Genomic DNA, 20,591 nt, shown 5'->3' on the forward strand with positions numbered 1-20,591 from the left:
AGGAAACCATTTGGAAAGCGTGCGCTGCTCGCAAAAATTAAAACAATAGATACTGGAGGTGACAGGGACCAGGACGAGTGGGTGTACATGACAGAAAAAAATAATAATACACATAATATACTTCAGGGGTTGCTGTAGCACCCTCAGCACCTCTGAGTGGTGTGGAATGAGGCGCCGGCATTGCAGACCAATGCCAGCAGCAGGCCTGTAGTGATATTAATTAAAATTAACAATACTGATATTAACTGGACTTTTGTTGAATGAGATGATCCCTTATGTTTTGTTTCATCTACATTGCTTCCATTGATGTTCCTTCTGCTGTTGCTGCTCCTACTGTATCTATGCTTTTTTTCAGCCTGCCTTTGCTATTACATAAATCTCGTAGTCATCATAGACCAGAGCAAGTCTCAAGAGAATTAATTAACCCATATTGTTCATGATGATATCCCTTGAAGGCCCCGTGGGAAATACTGCAACTGAGTGCTCCTCCTTTTACTCGAATAGTCAATAAGAGGGTGTAACCTGACAAGAATGTAAATTTTATTTAAGTTGTTGCAGACGTCTAATGGAGCAGAATATCGCTCGTTTCTTTTCTGCCTCAGTCCCTGTTTGAAATATCTAATATCCTTTGAAATGACGCTGGTTTATTGCCATTGACAACAGACGCATTTTTGATCCCAGTTGTTTCAAACATACATTTTATAATCCATCAGTTTGTACTGCACACTGTATGTTCACATCCCTCTCTACTGTCAGAGTGGTGGAGCCTCAGTCTCAAGTAACCATCCTCCATTTTGTTAAATAAACCACAACACCAAGCTCTGGCTCCACCAGGGAGCAGCCTTTAAGATTGGAGCTTCAACTCAAAGACCACACATTTAAGTGTTTCACCACTGGGAGGTTGCAAAGGTCTAATTAGCCACTGTGTCTGCTCTGTCAGCGATGGCAGACCTGTACAAGCCCCTTCCTTTCACTGCCAAGTGAGCTCCAGTTTGCTACAGCTCCATATTACGGTGTCAAGCACAACTACGCCTGTTTCCTGGGTACTGCTCGGTTCTCCCCATGGGAATGCTTCTGAGTACAGGATACAGCAATTATCCATGGACTGCAAAGTGAAAGGTGAAAGGATTTGTATTTACTAGCCAGTGAGTAGTTAATGACAATACAATATGCTGGAATTATGGGGATTAGAGGCCAGGGATTTGTGTACCGTCAATGAAATTTCCATCAACACCTTAGTGCTACCTCAGTAGATTAAGTGACTTTGGGTGAGGGAGGGTGGGTTATATGCTGTGGGAAAGGACAAATGAGTTGGCAATAAGTTTTTTATTGTACTCATGGGGCTCATGTGATGTTTAAGTCTTTTTCTGTGGACTATAACTATGTAAAGAAACAGGACAACAGAGCAGCCCTCACAGTATGCTGAAAATTAAGGTGGACCAGGGGTGCTTTCTAGTTGAGTGGAGTTTAATTTTTTGCTCTAAATTACAGGTACTGCCTCAAAGGTCTCTGCAGCTCCTATAATGAAATAAGAAGTCCAACTTGGTATTGTTATTTTTATTTAACATGATTAAATATTCAACCAAGTTTCCAGAAAAAATGTTAGTATTGTACATTTTTGCAAACCACAGATATGGTACATTTGCACATAATTGTGTCGCGGATATGTTTCAACTTTACATTTCAACAATGCTGTGGTTAGCATGTGATTCGGTTTAGGCCCAAAAACCACCTGGTTATGGTTAGGAAAAGATAATGTTTTGGCCTGAAATACCTGCTTCTGGGAGCAGTCTGCTGGGCTGGAAAAGCAGCAATGTCTTTGTAAAAACAACCACTGTCTGTGCTACTGTCCCATTTTTAAAAAGCGGGAGTAAGGGCACAGCGATGGGTCACTAAAAACACCAGTGTTTGGGGGCTAAAAAGCAACTGGAAATACGGCAACAGGTCACTACAAAACATTTAGGGGCTGAAAAGTTGCAACAAACACAGCAATGGCAACCGTTATTGTTGTGCATTGGTCTCGACAGTGGTCTGCAGCTTGGCAGGCATCTTGGCTTGGTGGCACACCATCCACTATCACCTCCATCTCCTGATAGCAAAGTCAGCTCATGTAATATGTCACTTTACAAACGTTGAAACCATGTGTCCTCATATAAGGACATCGCATTTTGGGTTTACTTGACCTTATACTTTATTCTAATTATCTTAAACCTTTTGCCCTCGTTTGTGGATACATTTTTAGTGCCATCTAGTGGTAGTAAGAGCACAATATACTAATCTATGTAAAAACAAGATGGCAGCCATCTCTGCCAAGTCAGTCTGCAGCCGATCCCATTACAAAAGAAACAAAGGTCCAAACCCTGATCAAATTTTATGGTTGAAACTTGTTTATTTATGATTAATAATGTTTGTAGTTTGATATGGCAACAATTTTGACCAATTTTAGCAACAGTTACAAGCTAAGATGCTCTTAAATAGGAAGTACTCGTTTGAAGACATTGGGACTTTGCTATCCTCTCGTTTGAGGACGTTGGGACTTAATTATCATTGAGTTAATTTTTTTATACTTATCGGGTCCTACTGATCCCAAATAGCTAGGAGAAATTAAAAATGTATACCAAACAAAAGGTCGGGTCTCAGGAGGACATGATACGTATGAAACATGCAACTGTACGTATTCATGGTATGCAGAAACAATGCCAACATTTTCTTCTAGTGACTGGGCTGTAAAGATGACAACAGGAACAAACAACACACACACACACACACACGGAAACCATCTACAGCATACAGTAATCAAACACAGGTGCAGTGGTAGTAATTAACAGAGGATTACCTGACGGAGCTACCCCACAAAATGAATATTTTTTTTTATCATGAGTGAATAGATTTACCCTCCCTCTATTGTTAATATATGAAGTTCTGTGGCCATTTTGCAGGTTGTAATGATTACATTTAATAGTGCAATCACACAAAAAGCAGCAGCACTTAGTTTAGCACTGGTGGAAGAGACGACACTAAACATTTGTCTTTTCAAGCTTAATTTCCAGAGGGATGGCACTGCTTTACCCAAACGGCATCAACCACTCTGTGGAGGGCAATAAAATGGCAAAAACAGCATTTGGGAACGTAGACATCAAGGGCTCTTTAAACTTAGAATGCATATTACACTTAATCTTAATCACCCACAGCCGAAAAAAAAACCACCCATCTATTTTTGGTGCTCACTCCTGACAGGGCTTCAGTAACTATCTTCTGTTTTCAAGGACTGAGGTTTTGAGGACAGTAGGTACCAAGTAGAGGCAGAAATGTATGACTCACTTTGCAGATTTAAATTGTTTCTCCCTCTTGAGTTAGAATATTTGATGTCAGTGACTTTGTAGTGTGTGTAGCATTTAATGCCAACAATATCTACACATCACAGCCATGGTATGAGTAAGAGGCAGCTAAATGCTTAATTAAAGTTAGGAAAGTGCATGGTTATGTCAGGAGAAAACATACAGGTTTGTACAAGATGCAACATAAAAGACAAACGAATCTTCTGCTTAAGACATAATTTGTGCATTGCAGATTCATCCAGTTGGTCTGTAGCTCCTAAAATACTGAGGGGGTCCAAACACACAAGTAAGCAGTTGCATCACCATCTATTACGCTGTGATTTTCAGACACTGTTTTGGTCGTTTACCACTCTGTAGCTGTTTCAGACTGTTTTGTTCAGTTGCTCTTAAGCACCGTGTAGGAGGTTACTACTGCAACATCTACCTAGCCACAGTTAATTAGTCTCATGGTTGTTGTCTGTGGCTTTGGTGGTTTTTCAGTGAGCTTTTAACCAGGAAGTAACATACTGTATATCATGGCTTAGGAAAAAATGCTGCCGAAGCTACTTCAGTCAAAGATGTTAATGATTCACTAAGTTCAGCTTGAGGATTTGGTGTTAAAGGTCTGTTTGTTCATGTACTAAATACAACCAGTACCAAAGTACTTCTATGAGAGTGGTTCTGAACTGGATGGTCGCGCAAAGTTGTTATTTTGAAGTGCTGTTTTCTGCTGTAGAGTGTGTGACTAACCGGCAGCTTCTTGACAGAGACAGCAAACTACATGGCCAAACACAAATAGGACGCTGAACATATTAAACTGTGGGACCTCGAACTAATGACTAAGGAGAAATCTGGACCCTGTGGCTGGACCAGTTGGGAACCACTGTTCTAAGAAATATAATCTCTTAGGAAAGTCATGCAAGAACGGCCCTTATTGAGGGGTGGTGACCACAAAGACTTTTTCCAGGTGTCTTATGCCGCATTTCCACTACATGATTCAGCACAGCTCTACTCAACTCGCTCATTTTTGGTTTTCCATTTGCCAGAGTTGTGAAAAGTACCTAGTATTTCTTTGGGGGTACCAACTTGATTGAGGTTCCAAGCAAGCTGAGCCGATACGAGAAGGTGAAGTTAAAACACTGAAGACCAATGAGAATTGTCACTAGAATTGTCACTCGCGCAACATAAGACATCCTTCACAAAGCCACCATTTTTAAAAAGCCAAGCTACCGTCAATAGCAACCTCAATGCTTTATTCACACAACCAAAATTTTAAAAAATGGCAGCCCATAAAATTGCACGATAAACTACACAGTACAATGGATGATGTGCCGATGCTCCTCTGTTTGGTTGCTGATGAAAGGATTCAGCGAGTGTTGGGTTGGAGATGATGTCACAGCAGTTTGACGTTACTTTGGCATTCAGCTGAGAATCCCTTCTACACTGAGGGAAGACTGTTCTCTGTGGAAAATGAAACAGACAAAACTACCTGGTACCAAAGGTGAGTCGAGTCACGTCAATCCGAAGCATGTAGTGGAAATGTGGCATTCGCTAGGGGTCTCTTTTCAGTGTGGAGAAATGGTGGTTTGACTCCAAAGTCTTTTCAGATCACTGAACTCCAGACCCAGGCCACCCTACAGAGAAACCTAATTTCAGCTTCCACTACTCATGATCTCTTCCTTATGGTCACTACACAAAGCTTGTGTCCACAGATGAGAGTCAGGACAAAGACTAAAGCTTTGTTCTCTCTGTTTATACCACCATAGTTCAATGCAGAGTCTGTATTGCTGCAGTGTTGCAGACTACAGTGGGATATGATGAAAAAAAAGTCTGAAAAAGAAGTTTTTTTTACACCACTTCCAACTTGAATGATTTTTACAAAGGTTGACTCAGAGTAGCACATCAATTGTGACAGCGCCATGGTCTAACCGCGCATGTAATTGAAACAATCGATTGCAATTTCATAAACACAAATGTGCATAAAGCACAGAACCGGTAAAGTGAGCTTCTGTTGGTTGAGTGATCAGAACTGCACGCCTATCAATCTCTCCGTCTCCCCCTCCAGGCTTGTTTATTGTTTTCCCATTGAATGCTGGATAGGGAGACATTGCGCAGGTCTTCTATCATCTCAAGGAGAGGCAGTTTCTGAGCTCTGCCTAAGGATCGTTATCTCACTTCAACAGGACAAAAGGTTTTGTAGTACAGGCTGAGAATATGTCCCCGATCAGTTACTAAATTGAAGCCTTCATAGAGAAGAAATGGTGTAAGTGTTTGAAATTTCTCTCAGTGGTGAGTTGTTGAGAATCTCAATGCTGGCTGTATGAGACCAACAGATCCAAGCAACAAGTCTGTGAACAGGAAATGAGGAAGTGAAGCCTTTCAGTTTCTGTATTTTACAATTATAATGGACAAATGTGGCTGAGGTTCTTTCCCCAGCAAGAACAAGACGCCCAGGTTGCGTTCAGTCAACAGTTCATTCAACCCCTCCCTCCAATTATAGCATTGCAATATCACAGGTCAGTCAAGCTTTAGATTTCTCTTCATGCGGAAGTGGTGTGCATATAAGGCTCTGCTAAGACTCATACTCAGTATCCAAAGTGCTTGTGTCCTTTGTATCATTATTCAAAAACAAAAATTCCAGTATAGACATGTTTTCTTATTCACAAACAATATTGGATGCGCACATTCAGGGGGCAAAACCGCTTTGATTGCTGGTCACAACCACTGTAATCTGTAGATTTTATATAGTTTGTAATTTATGGTGACTAGGGATGGGAAAACGATCAAAATTCATTATTCGATCATCAAAAAAATTAACGATCAATTATCGATTAATTGATAAGCGAGTATTTCAGAAAAGAGAAAACAAAAGAGTGCAGTGCAGACTGTCGCTGCAAGAGATCGCAGCTGCCCCAGTTTTGAGCTTCAACCCCCCAGGGCAAAGAGGAAGAATGGCGCGCATGCGCAGTTCACCCCTGGGTGTTTACAACCGTTGCCAGCCAGAGTTACAGGCTTCAGTTTTCAGCAAAACCTCCGTCTTTCAATGGCGTAGTGTTTTCAGAGGCCTCAAGGGAAGCCGCCGAGGCTTTGGAGAGTGATGAGAGCCTCCGTCTGTTTCTGATTTTTTGCCTGGCATAGGTCCGGCGGGGGTCTTGTAGGCCCGTCGAGCCGCCATGCTCGCCAGGTGGAAGGGTCTCGTTGGCATGGCGACTCGCCGGGCGGGGGGTCTCGTTGGCATGGTGGCTCGCCGGACCTATGCCAGGCATTGTAGGGGAAACACTGCGACGATTGATCAAAAGCCTTAACAATCAATCATCGATAATCGAAAATTGATTCCCATCCCTAATGGTGACTCAACAGTTGGGGGCCATTTCAGCGTTGCATCTGTTGCCTTTCATTTGAATGTTATGTCATTATGGACATTGTTAGCTGACAATAATTGACTATTAGTAGCCCAAAGTTATCAGGTCTCTGAATGAAATTTCGTAGGTTATTCAAATAAATGTTTAGTGAAAATGAGCTAGCTGAATCACAATTTTGTTCCTGGTTTAGCCTGTTTACGACATGTTTATGACAAGGCTACTTTACGACCACTGGAAAGGATTTGACAGCTACCATAAACATACTGCACAAGACAGTGATATATTATTATACATCTTTGCAAGATACGCGTGTGACAGCTAGCTAGCAAGGTCTGGCACAGTGTGGGAATGGCCGGCACTGATTACATCGGAAACCTCGGTAGTTCATACTGCTTCATTTGCAACAATAATTTAGTTCTCGTGATGCTGTTGTCGCACTACGAGCGGTAACGAAGCAGCGTAACCAGCTACACTAGTGCTGAATCACTGTTAGGGTGTTCTTCAAGCGCTTGTTAATGTTTCCATGGGCTGTGCGTCATCTAAAGTTTGTATTTGGACAAAAAAATATGCTTTTAATCAGTGTCTGACACCCATTTTAACATCACATTTCGCTGCCCCATTGCACCTCCATGTGCACCGCAAGGCACATCAAGATAGCATAGGATCAGCTAACTAAGCTAAATAACACAGTACCACAGCACAAAAACAAAAACATATGATTAACAGATCTCTACATAATTCCAGATTTCAGATATGTTCAAGTGGTCCTTAATTAAATGGCCCAATACATACACCATTCTCCCTATTACAAGGAAGCACACTGCCTAAAAAATGTTATAGTTGTTATTTCAAGGTATTTTAGAAGTTGCATAAGTTGCTTTTAAAGTAGCTTCATTATTACCGTATTGGCTTGAATAAAACACAGCTCTCATGTATTTTTCAGACTGTCTTTTTGCCTTTTAAAGCTCCTCATCATGCGCATAAGAGTTGGTGTAACACTGGTCCCACCACTGCACTGTCCTGCACTATTTTGGATTTGTGGAAGTTATGTGAAATTACTTTGCCAAACACACTGGTTCATTTTCATCCTCAAAGCCTTTTCTTGTGAAAAAATTAAACATATTATTTAACAATACTTACACTTATTTGTCAAAGTAACTTATTACGTGCACTATTCCCAGTAAACATCTACTTAGCATTATGTTATAAATAGATAATGATCTAAATGTTTTCTTATAATACTGACCTATAATTTGAGAGCTAACAAGCTCCATGTTGCAGCACAAGACCAGTGCTGCTCCCTGATTTCCATGTGATCTACATGTTTCATCGACTTGTGAGGACATGTAGCTTTAGCCTTTTAGTCTCCTCTGAATGAATGAATAAATATTAAAATAATGTTGCAGGGTTCTATTTTTAATATGTGTCAGCTGGAAACATTAAAAAATCCCACACCAAGTCACAGAGCTGATGTCAATGGAGGGTGCAATAATGCTACCCTGTTTATTATTTGATAACGTCAGTGTTTTAGACAATATGGAGAAATGGGGGAAAGTATCTGACTTCTGTTTGTCTTTCTGATCTTTCTCATTATATTTCCTCTTGCTTGCTAAATCTGTATGTTTCTCTCCCTCTATCTTTCTCTTCCTCTCTTCGTCTTTCGTGGTGTTAAATTGGATGGGAATAGGTAATGAGAACATTTCGTGCCAGAAGCATTAGCAACGATGATAATTAATGTCCATTGTCTCTGGATCAGCTAAATATTAGGCATCAGGCAGAATTATCTCCCCGTATGAAATCACATTAATCAACATTTGGGGCCACCTGCTAATCACGCTAATGTGCTCCCTATCCTGAAAATTGGAAAAGGGGGCTGCATGAATGCATAAGGAACTCCTGAAATCAAATGCGGTAGTGAGCATTCAGATTTCACAAGTATGTGAAAAGCTGATTTCTGAGAGGATTTGTTAAACAAACAGGGAAGATTTCTATAACAAAGGGAGCAGTGTCAAATGAAACAACAAATGTTTTCCATTAATCTAGTCTGTTTTGCCACGTGCTTTATTTGATCTTTTTAATTAGAAAATCCAGCTAAATAAATAGCTAAAAATAGCTTTGGTATTTTCTACGAAGCGGGCTACATGTTCAGTTGCAAGTCGATGTCAGAAACACTTTTATAAAAACAGGCTGCAATCAAAATAAAATGCAAAGACAGGGATTTTATTCTACTGTTTGAAAATATGCAGCTGCACAACATGTAAATTAAAAATTATATTAAATAAATAGCAGGGCTGTACATACAGAGGTTTAAGGTTTGCAGCACAGGACACAAAACTATAACATGAGTATAAAAGTATCAAGTAGGCCTAAATCTATTGTAGTTTGGAACAATTAAAAATCTTTGTGGGGGGAGTTAAAAGTTGTTTTCCATGGCCTTCCTAATGAATCTCGTGCTGGAAAATGATTTGAATCTTTTTTATTTAGTTAGGCTGTTAATCTTACTGATGCATATTCAACACATTCTCACTCCGACCTCGTCACATATTGATGTTTGGTCATGGACTTTCCACGTCCACATATGATGTGCAAGGTACCCTGGGTGCGTTGGGTTTTGATGTTCTGGAACACTGTGTCAAGTTCCCTTCTTTCAAAATACACTTCCATTTTCACAGGAAATTTAAGGTTTTAAGATAACAGTCTCTTTCAAAATAAATGCATTACGTCGGGACAGCACCACGAATTAACTTTTTTTTTTTTTTCCTTCAACAACAGACACCAATTGGTTGGGTTTAGGCAACAAAGACACCGTTAGGTTTAGGCAACAGAAGAAGGTGTTTGGGTTTAGGGAAAAACAACAGGGTTTGGCTTTAGAATCTTATGGGACGTGAATACTACTCTCCACTACCCCTCCTGCACGTCCCACTTGGACTTTTACCGCCACAACTTTTGTCTTTGTCCCGCGCATTTCCCCCTGACGCCACTGGGTATCATTAAACTATAACAGTAATTGGCCGTGTATCATGCTGACGTTAAAAGACACCTTTTTTCGTTGGTTTCTGACGCCGCAAGTCACTGCCCAAGCTCCGGATTTCAACGACTCCGCAGTGAGACCGTACTCCCACAGAGCATCAACAGAGAGGCAGAGGGATCCACAGGAGAGACACTTTGTCTGCGTTATATACATCTTGTATATGAAACATCTGTATTGTCTCTGCATTTTTGTAAACACTTCTGTCACCTGTGTCCAGGCCCTGTCTCAGTGTCACACATTAGACTACAACTACCAAGAAGAACAGCGAAACTCTATGATCCACCTCACACACAAACTAGCAGCACAGTTCTGGAATGCACGTGTGCTACTGCGGTAATTTCATTCATCTCACAGACTGATTTAGTGTAGCACGTGCAACATATGACCGATGTCACACTGTAGACTGATTAACAGACAGACAACTTGTGAGTGAATGAGTGGAGCTGTGCAGAGAGTGTGAGAGGAGGGATGCACACTGGTTGCATTGGTAAGCAACATGATCCTATATATATATATATATATATATATATATATGTATATATGTATATATTTATATATACTGTATATAAACGGTGTTGTCTGAATTTATATCATGCCTGAAAATATATCGATATATCGTACATAGTCTGTTTTAGTTAATAATAGTAATAGTGTTGTGGTTTTATCGTCCAGCCCTACCTTGTGTTACTCGGCCTGTTTTCTTGTCTGGTTGTGGATAACTGGTCCACTGTGGACCGTGTGATGTGACACTGAGATATTTTCAGTGCAACCACATTGAAGTTTAATAGAAAAAAAATAAACTGCTATCCACCACTTAAATGTAAACAGCAGGTTTTATTGTTGGAGCTTGAGATGCAGAGAGCAGGGGCCTCTTTCAAGACGTGCCTTGTTGCCTCCATGTTCAGCAGTCACACAGGAAGAAATCCATTAAGGACAAAGGGCAGGTTTTTGAGTAATGGCTGCAACTCACCTTTTTGTGACCTGAAAAAATTCCACTTTATTACTTTTACTATTTTGCTATAAATCTTTTCAACCGCTCGGATGAAATGAAAGTTCAGGTGTCTTCTCTGAGTATGTAGAAAGTCATTCTGAGATAAATACTGTGTCAAAGAGAAACTCTGGAGAAAGCAAGCACAGGGAGGAAAAGCTAAATTATAACAACTGTCACAAAATGATGCACTTAAAACCACTGAATCTGATCACTCATGTTGTATCTGAGAGTGCGATATTCTTTTATGTTATATAGTTTAGGTAGAGTTGTGTTGATCATGAGAAGGTGCTGAGCACTTTTTTCCATATTGTTTGAACTGCTGCCATCTCTCTCTGCCAGCAGAAAATCCTCCCAGAATTCCACTTTGGAGGTTTTGCCAGCGAGCATATGCATGATGAAAACCACGCCCGCCTCAATCCTGCGCAATGTGGTGTATCCAAAACAGCTCGGGTCAAGGCCAAGCAGCTGCTCTGCTCCAGGACCCTGATTTTAAAAAGCCAAATGTCAACCAGAGATAGAAAACAGTGGTTAAATTTACTGTACTTTTGCTCTGTTTGTGTTTCAGCATGTTATCAGGGTAATAAAGGAGACAGTCATGTGTGATGTCCCTGTCTCTAACAAGAGTTCATGTTCAGTTGTGGGTCATTTTGGACTATATATCAGATTATCTGAGACAGTGTGGCTAAGGACAGTGTTTGCAGTAGTTATTGGTGACGTGGGAGTAATCATAGAGGATTTGGAGGAACAGCAGTCTTATTTTGGAGTTATTGATTTTTCGACTGCCACTGGCAATGTTAGACAAGTGAGGCAGGAATTTCAACCCTGCAAATGTTTTCTTTTTTATTTTTTTCGTGGAGAGTAATAGAGCTCCTCCAGCAGCCACAATGGCACACTCGTTCAGAATCTATTCCCTGGTAATACTTTTAGATATTTTAGGGTAACTTCAGACCTCAGTTGGCTTCGTTGCCCACTGGCTGTGTTTTGTTGCCAGTTTAATTTACATGTCATGCATCTGGTACACATTCTGACAAGTATAAAAATTGCACGGTTCTGTCAAACCTCAGGCTTCCAGAGGAAAAGCTTTGCGAGGAGCTCTTCTAATTTCTCTTCCTGATCCGATCCCTCCCGTTTTTGGATCACTGCACACATGCAGCGCTGCATTACAACCAGTGCCCACTCACAAGCCCCAGCTGCCTTTTCTTTCCTCTTTTTTTTCTACATCTGATTTCTGGAATAATCCAAGCAAATATCCCACTAACATTCTGCCACTGCACCATCATGCCTTGATTGCCCCCTTTACCTCCACACCAATGGAAAATGCCAGTTCAAAGACTCCTGGCTGTTTTCAAACTGCAGCTCACGAGGACTTTACCATTTCTACAGTACAACCGGCAAAGAAGATTTGCATATATTGTGATGCTCTGTGTGTGTGAAGTGTAGTTTTCTGTTGCTGGAGTGTTACACTAAGTTAAAGGTCAGATCGCAGCTGTTTCTTAGCCCTGCTAGTGGTGAGGCTCTAGGAATGGCGATGTTGGTCGGTTGGATGGTCCATCACTTTGATCTAGACTGGGATATCTCAATAACGATTGGCATGAAATCTTATACAGGGATTTATGGTCCACAGAGGAGGAATCCTATTGGCGTTGGCGATCCTTTGACCTCTCCTGTAGCATCAACATGAAGTTGAGATTTATTTTTTAGTGGAGTGCCTCGATGGTTTTCTGTGAACACTTGGTGTTTTCTCTTATCTTTTCATGTTGTACGATAATCAGGTCAAAATTTTACTTGTCCAGTACTTTGGTTCATGACCAAATACTCTACTCTCTACTACTAGCCTCAGTTGTACTTTGTGTTTAGTGAGCAAATGTTAATTAAACTAAGACGTGACAATGGTCAACATTATACATGCTAAACCTCAGTATATTAGCTTTCCCATTGTGAGCATGTTAGCAGGCTGACACATGCCTCCTAAAAATTGTTTCATAACTACATTGACAGCGTAATTACTGCCTAGATTATGTTCCAAGACTATTATTGAATCACTACATTTTTGTACAGTGCTGGATTCGCAAGGAGGTGGTCTGGGTGAATGGCAGACACACAAATTGAAGGGCTGTGACACCAGAATCTCAAGTTTGCTGGGTTTAGTTACAGATAGGGGAAGATTGAGATTTCAGTGAAATGTTGATGAAAAGGTAATTATAAAATGCTTTGAGTGGATACTTCAAGCTTCAATTAAAAGCCCAGACCCTTTTACTAGCTGGGTGTAGCTAGCCTGGAAATCCAGACAAATCTAGAAAGATTTTGAGTCTGGCCCTCACCGATACACCCTTCCTACCCAAGGGGAGGCACTAACTGAGGCATATTAAATGCCGCCGCATGCAATTGGATAGCACGATAGTCAATCAGAGCAAAAAACAAGGTTGCACTAAGCCCCATTTGTTTGCCGGACAGTGGGGCTAACTGATATATTATGCTTTTGCCGTATCCGTCTGCAAAATGGCGAAAACGTCCTTCCTGGAAACAAAGGCTTCCAGGGCAGTCTTCTGTTCCTCTCTCAAGGAAAAAGATAAGTGTAGTTGGCTTAGCGTTTCTTCCTAAGCTATACTGAATGGACGCGGTCCTTCAACAGCTGCCATCTTGGTTATTAACTTTTCGACTCCTACGGTGCAGCGCTGTCATCATCATGTTACGCCCGCCCAGAGCCCGCCTCTGTCAGATAGACTGATCTGATTGGTCCGATGGAAATTCACCGGGCTCTGCTCGCCGGAGCCAGATCCCTGTGCAGAGCAAATTCGAATTTGCTAGGGGTGGGGCATCTGGATTTCCAGGTTAGGGTGTAGCTACACATTTTGACAAATAAAGGCCTGTCTCAATTAGAAGCCTGGTCTGGTTGCCAAGCAGTTTGTGTTTATAGAAGTTCTTTGAATGTATAAAACCTGATTGACTGTAGACTGTAAGCTGTCATGAAGTCAGAATATGTGTCCATTCCTCGATTACTCTGTAAATAACTTACATTCCTTTAGTCTGTAAGGGTCCTCAGATCAAAAGAATCAAAACTGTTTTTCATAAAAATTAATCCAAGTTGTGAATATTGTTTTAACAAGATAAAGCGGTGTTGTGTCGGTATGCAGGGTGCCGTAAAACAAATGTCATATCATAACAGATAATATATTATTCATAGCCTAATATTTATTAGTAATATTCATACTGGTTCAAATAAACGCTTTGATTATATTTCCAATGTTTGCTGAGCAACAGGTTTGTGTAAAAGGAATTAAAGGCCTGTCCCAAATATAAGCCTGTTGAATTCAGTGATATAAGCAAATAATAACCTACAAGTTTTATGGTAGAATATTGCAAGATTGGCAATTTTGGTGTAAAACAAATGGCATCAATTGTCAATGAACATGTTGCTGATACATTCAGTATCGACATTTTTGCGTTAGTTAGCAACATTTCCTCTTTATGTTAATAGAAAATGTGATTTGCGTGGCATTACGTTCCCTCAAAAACATATTTGCTGTTTCGATTTAATTGTATATAAACGTTATTTCTAGTAGACAGGGCTGGCTGACAAGAGCTTTTAGCTCAAAGTACTGCTGTGCCTCAGTACATCATGACTGTAGAGTCCTGTTTAAAATGTATAAGTCAACCCTGGACTCCTGTTTGCATGCGTAGAATTTATTTGGTAAAACACCAGTAAGAACTGTTACTTTCTAAGATCTGCTCGCTGCTTATAAAGATCGCAACCATAAATTAGACAGCATCAGCAATTCAGTAGGCTCTAATGTCAGACTGAAGGACAGGCTGCAAAATACATTATGACAGTGCTTCGATGTTAGTTGAATTCATCATGTTCCAACGTACGCTGAACACAGTCAGATGATTTCTCATCTGCCCGGCCTCATCTCACTCACTGGCCAGGAATGAGGCTTTGGCCGCGGTCGTGAACAGTGGCGCAACAATCACTTCCATATCAGGCATCATCTTATGATTACTGTAATACTAATCAGCCAGTAATCACCTTAAGAGCCTGTCGAGGCCTTGACGGAGCGTTGTCGGAGCCACCGTTCTCATCAATGTGACCACACAGCTGACACAAGTCTCATCCTGTTACAGGGCCTCATTTGAACTCCCTCCAGCAGGAATATGCTGACTGAGATATCCATCCTGCAGCTATTGTTCCTCTTCTAATCTCCTCACACAGAACATTTTCAATTTGAGCTTTTCACACAGACGCCACTGTGACGACCTCCAGGCCTGATCTCAAATTTCTCAAAGAAAAGGCAGTTTCAGATATATGTAGATTAGGGCTGCAACTAATGATTACTAGATGGATTATTTTGACTATTGTCCCCGAGACCAAGGTGACAACTTGAAATTGCTTGTTTTGTCAGAACTAGCAGTGGAAAAACTCACAGATACTCACTTTATATGATATAAAGCAGCAAATCCTCTCATGTAAGGAGCTGAAACTGCCATATATTCAATCATTCTAGGTTGTTTTTCTGTCCGTCACTAATGACAACACCCCTAGAAATCCTGCAGCCTCTGCTCAGTCCTAACCAAGGGAGATATCTCAACAGCCCTTCTCAGAAAATAATGTCCAATATTTCAAAATAAAAGCTGTCTTCAGCGTTGCAGTGCCAAATAACATGAGGTAGTTCAATGAACAGACTGATAAGTCAAGCACGAGTGACTCATTTGTCCCAGAAGACTATACGACATTATGGTAACTGCTCATTTGGTGGTGTCAGCTCAATCGCACTGCTATGCATTCTGTTGTTATTCTTTGTAAACATGTTATCTCTTTATTCCAGAGCTGCCACTATGTCGTGGAAGTAAACACTTGTCCCTACAGCTTATTAAAATGGTCATGAGCAAAATACACTCTGAGTCATTGTCAAAGTGTATTTGCTTCTCATTTATGGGAGATATTAAGCTGCATTTTAATATCTAAAGTTTTAAATACTTTTATTCAGACGTTGCGAGTGTGAATATTAAACTTGGTAATGAGGGGAAAAAAACACGCCTGTTTCGTTTCAGTTAGAGAATACCTTATGTGAGTGATTGGTGATTGCGCACTGTCCCACTACCCTATGTTCAGCTGGGGCATTGTTCATTAAAATCCCCTGAGAAACAATTAAAATTTTGGAAAATACCAGAGATGGCATAATGGATTTGGGGTTTCTCTCCCTCTCATATTAAGACATATTTTGTGAGCGCAAAGATGCACTCAGTGGACCTTGCGAGCTCTAGTTAATTAGGGGTTTATATACTGTGTTTTTCATGGCTGCTCAAAGGCAGAATTACAAAAGCAGTCAGAAGTCAAACTGCAAATATGGCACATAGGGCGAGCTATAAGGGTTTATTTTGTGTCAACCGCAGCCCGTGGTGCTGTCTGTTCCCGAGCTCTTTTTAAGATTACTCCTCCTTACCTCCTACTAAGGCCAATTTTTCCACCATTAAGCTGACAGATTTACTCTTGTGATTTAATTCAATCAATTGGAAAGGGCAATGAGATATATTCCAGCCATGGGACAAAGGTCTGCATCATTCGTCTGCACTCAGTCCGACCAAAACAATTATACAAATGACCTTTGAACACATTACCTTATTTTCTTCATTAGGTTAAGTGGTTCCTTTGAGCTACACTGGCTTCTGACTTGGCTACTTTTGCAATGAGCTTTATTTGAAGAAAAAAAAAACAGGGTCAAAAGTCATCCGGCAGCATATATCAGCCAGGCTACATCCTCCCCAAATTGCCTTACATTCATATATTCTCATTGAAATCGTACCTCGATGTCAGCAAGAGCTTTTAAGTCACCTTTTTTATTGTGGAGCTCTACAGATGGAAGAAGGGAGTGCAGCATTTTGGGGGAAAAGGAAAGTGGTTAGTAGTGAATATAGACTGTCACTGCCGGGAGAGCAAGAGGGAACGAAATGAGAGAAAACAGGTACATCTCCCCCAGGTCTATAATCCTGAGATTACTGTTTGCTCTGGGGCCTGTCTGACTGCACTTCGGGCCGCCTGTGCTTCACTTCTAATCTCCTCGGTCCCAGCTGTCCAAGAATTGATTTGAAGATTCTCTGAATCAATTACTCTCCTGTCCAAGGTCTCATTGCCTGAGAGATATACTCACACATGCACATGCGCACGTGTACACATTGAAAACAAATGCATAGAAAAATGCACCTACACACACACACACACACACACACACACAACCCATTCATCCTCCTGTCGTAAACACTCATTCACGTAGGTTAATTGCACAACCTGTGACACGCCAGTCTTGAACCAGACCTTGTACCTCTTTGTGGTACATTATACAGTTGTGTAGGTGGTCATTAACTGGCCTCAAATGAGTTTTGATCTTTCAGTTAGTCCACCTTCTCCACTAATGTGATTGTCTCTTTCCACCTTCATTTTTCATTAAGAGTATCCTACGATTATCTGGTTTGCAATTAGTAGAGTGGCACTTTATTGTGCAGGTATTTAAAATGTGTGAATCTCTATATTGCGCTGCTGCTACACTAGATTCTATCATGCATCATGCTGCATGTATTATCTCAAACTTTCGCTTCTGTCTCTGCATTTTTAACTAGTTGTAATGATAATATTAAATGCACAAACACCAGAATTCTAACAAAATTGTGTTTTCAGTATATCTGCCATATTGTATTCATGTGTATCCTATCATCAGTCAGGTTTCCAACCACACGCTTGCATTCCTTAAGGTATGAATAATGCATGCGAGCAGGGAATAGGGAGGTTTCTGTGTAAGGGAGAAGATGCTGGAGCATGAATGTCTACCAAGTGCCTACAATTGAGCTTATTATTTATTCATCTATTTTTTATTGAGTCATGGAAAGCCACAGACAAGCCCACAATTGTATTATTATTAAGGCAGGGGAGGAGAAATTGACTCCTTTGGTGCAGGGGAACTTTTTAGATGAACTTGCCCACCCCTCAGCAGTAATTATTATCTCTCCGTACAGCCATGCAGGACGGAGAGGGAGAAATCCAGGGAAGCTGGTGCTGGCATTCCTTTCATTCGCTAGTCCAACAGTGTTTGTAGTAGCTTAGAAATGCAGTTTGCAGCTGCAAAAATAATTGCAGTTTATTGCCAATTAAACTAATGAGTTCTAAAATAGCCTCAAGTGTGTTGTCTGAAAAAGCTGCGCTGCGTAAAACTGCACTGTGAGAAAGAACAGCAATGTAAGAAAATTAGTAGGAAGAATGGGCGATGAATAAAGGTTAAGGAAATTGAAGGTCAGTGTAGAAGAACCCCCCTCACAGGCACACTTCTCATCCCCTCATGCCAGTCTGGACTGCCTAGAAAGAGATGTACTGCTCTTTGACAGATGTCATCCCTAGGCTTGGCCTCCAGCTTTTCCCTAAGCGGGGCGTCATTAATAATGCAGCATGCTTTTGCTCAAACCTGCCTGACAGATGTGCATAGATTGAGCCTGAGGTTCCCCGCTGCTCATCAGCAGTCGGGTGTTATTTTTAGGGCTAGGTTGTACTACAGTAGTACATTATGTTTTTAGGTAGAGGTGACTCAGTCAAAACAATAGCTACAAATCTGTCACTTCCCCCACTGCGCTGGGATTCAGACAGCAGCAAGCAGAGCCGGGCCTGGTAGCCATGCAAGTGGCATGACTCTGTGCATGGCAGTGCCCACAGTCAGCTGGTCCACCACTTTAGTCCAAACTGAAATGTCTCAACAACTATTGGATGGATCCATCATCAGGAGAATTGTAATTATTGTGTCCAGCAGCACCTGAAGAGACTGCTGGCAACCAAACAAAAAAGACACTCTGCAAAAACAGGCTGCACACGACACAAAAGATCTTAATCAAGCAATGGCATATTTTATATTGAAAGACATAATGCCATTGTAAGTTTAAGATTGTGTGATTTTAACTAAAAACGATGTTCATTAGAAATATATCTGTCCTGTCAGTGATGCAATATAAATGTTTGCATCTCAACAAAATGGAGGGTAAAGTGATTCCTGTGTGTTTTACTGCACATTTAATAGTTTTATGCATATTTTGATAATTCGTAGGATATCATTTATTGCAATTGCCCCTGATTTTGTATTCCTCCAGCACAACTATGACAGTCTTTCCATAAACAAGACTATCAGTGCAGTATAAAGATGCGTATACTTCTGAATTTGTGCTATATCACCAGAGAAAACAGAGACACAGGACTGTGGCATGTGTTTTTGGTCAGGAGGTAGTTAACCAGCAACTACCAGGATGTACTGTGTCACACCAGACGAATAAGTCCTCTCACTGATGGGTGACATAATGCGAGCTTGGCCACTTCTACACAGAAGACAATATAGCGGACAGCTGGTGACAAACAATCTTGAATTGCAGTCAGAAAGCTAAGCTGTGTTTCTGAAAACATTTGAGATGAGAAATAGGTAACGTAGTAACAGAATCTTGGTTGGTATTTGATCAACACTGCTTAGTTTTATCTCAGAATTTTCAGCCTCCGTTTTTACGATACAGGAGACAGTATGGTGCCCACTTCCTGTTCACAAATTCTTATAATACAGCCAAACAGTGCACTAAAATATGTTTCTGAAGACATTTTTAGGAAAACAAAAGGCAATACAGTAACAGAATCTTGATTTATATTTGATCAGCACTGCCTAGTTTTACAGTTTTATCTCTTGATCCGTCTCTGTACTCTTTGTGGTGGGCATACGAAAATGTACAATCAGAGGTACAATCAGTAGTTTGAGCAACAGTCCTAGACAGGGTGTCTACAGGTCCTTAAAAAGTCTTAAAATGTCTTAAATTAAGATATATACAATATAATGCCTTAAAAAGTCTTAATTGTCTTAAATTCAGATTCGATGGGTCTTAAATACCACAATACTGCCAAAATTTCTCCAGCCTGACAGACCCAACGACTGTTTACAATCACTGGACGGACTGAAGAGTTGCAACAATAAATAGCATTAATGACAGCAATGAGATTTTATTTTTACATTAAACACATTAAACTTAAACTCATCCAATTGCTGTCATTTTTCCTTACTGTTCATTTTGAACTGAGTACTCACACATATGCGTCACACACACACACACACACACACACACACACACCTACCTATATATATAATGTGTATTTCCATTGCAGGTTTGGTCTTAAATTTCATATAAGGTGGTTTTAAAAAGGTCTTAAAAAGTCTTAAATTTGAATTGGTTATATCTGTAGACACCCTGCTAGAGCCAGCTGATATAAGCAGGGTGATCTAGGCGCTGGTAAGATGTAGGGAGTCCATTTACACATACTACCCACACTGTCATGACACAAAGCTGGTTAAAAATCAGCAAACTATCCCTTTAAGTAAAGTGTGATTAGCAAATGTTAGTTTGCTAAAATAGTATACTAAGTAGATGAACATAGAAAACATAACTGCCTAACACGAGCATGTTAGCATTGTCATTAACGTTAGCATTTAGCTCAAAGTACGGCCTCACAGAGCTGCGTGTGTGGTTGTAGATTTGTCTTGTTATTCCTTCAGCAGGCAGGTTTTTCCACTTTTCAACAACTCTCAGGACAGTTTGGGTTTCATTCCCTGTGCCATCTGGGTAAAAGAAATGTTTTTATTGTATAATACAGTACATTTTACATTACACATGTATGACAGACATGCAGTATAATATTATTTATTCAGCTATACCTGAGAGCTGTCAGCTTGGTACATAAGAACTCAGGTATATGACACATGTTGTATACTCAACCTTTGACTGTGTGTTTATTATGTGTAGGTCATAGCTAATGTAGCGCTCAAGTACAACTGTATTTACGCCATTTCTCACTCACACTCACAGTTTGTCTCTCAAATTAACACTGA

Source organism: Epinephelus moara, chromosome 6 (assembly GCF_006386435.1).
Source record: "Epinephelus moara isolate mb chromosome 6, YSFRI_EMoa_1.0, whole genome shotgun sequence".
NCBI classification, from domain to species: domain Eukaryota; kingdom Metazoa; phylum Chordata; class Actinopteri; order Perciformes; family Serranidae; genus Epinephelus; species Epinephelus moara.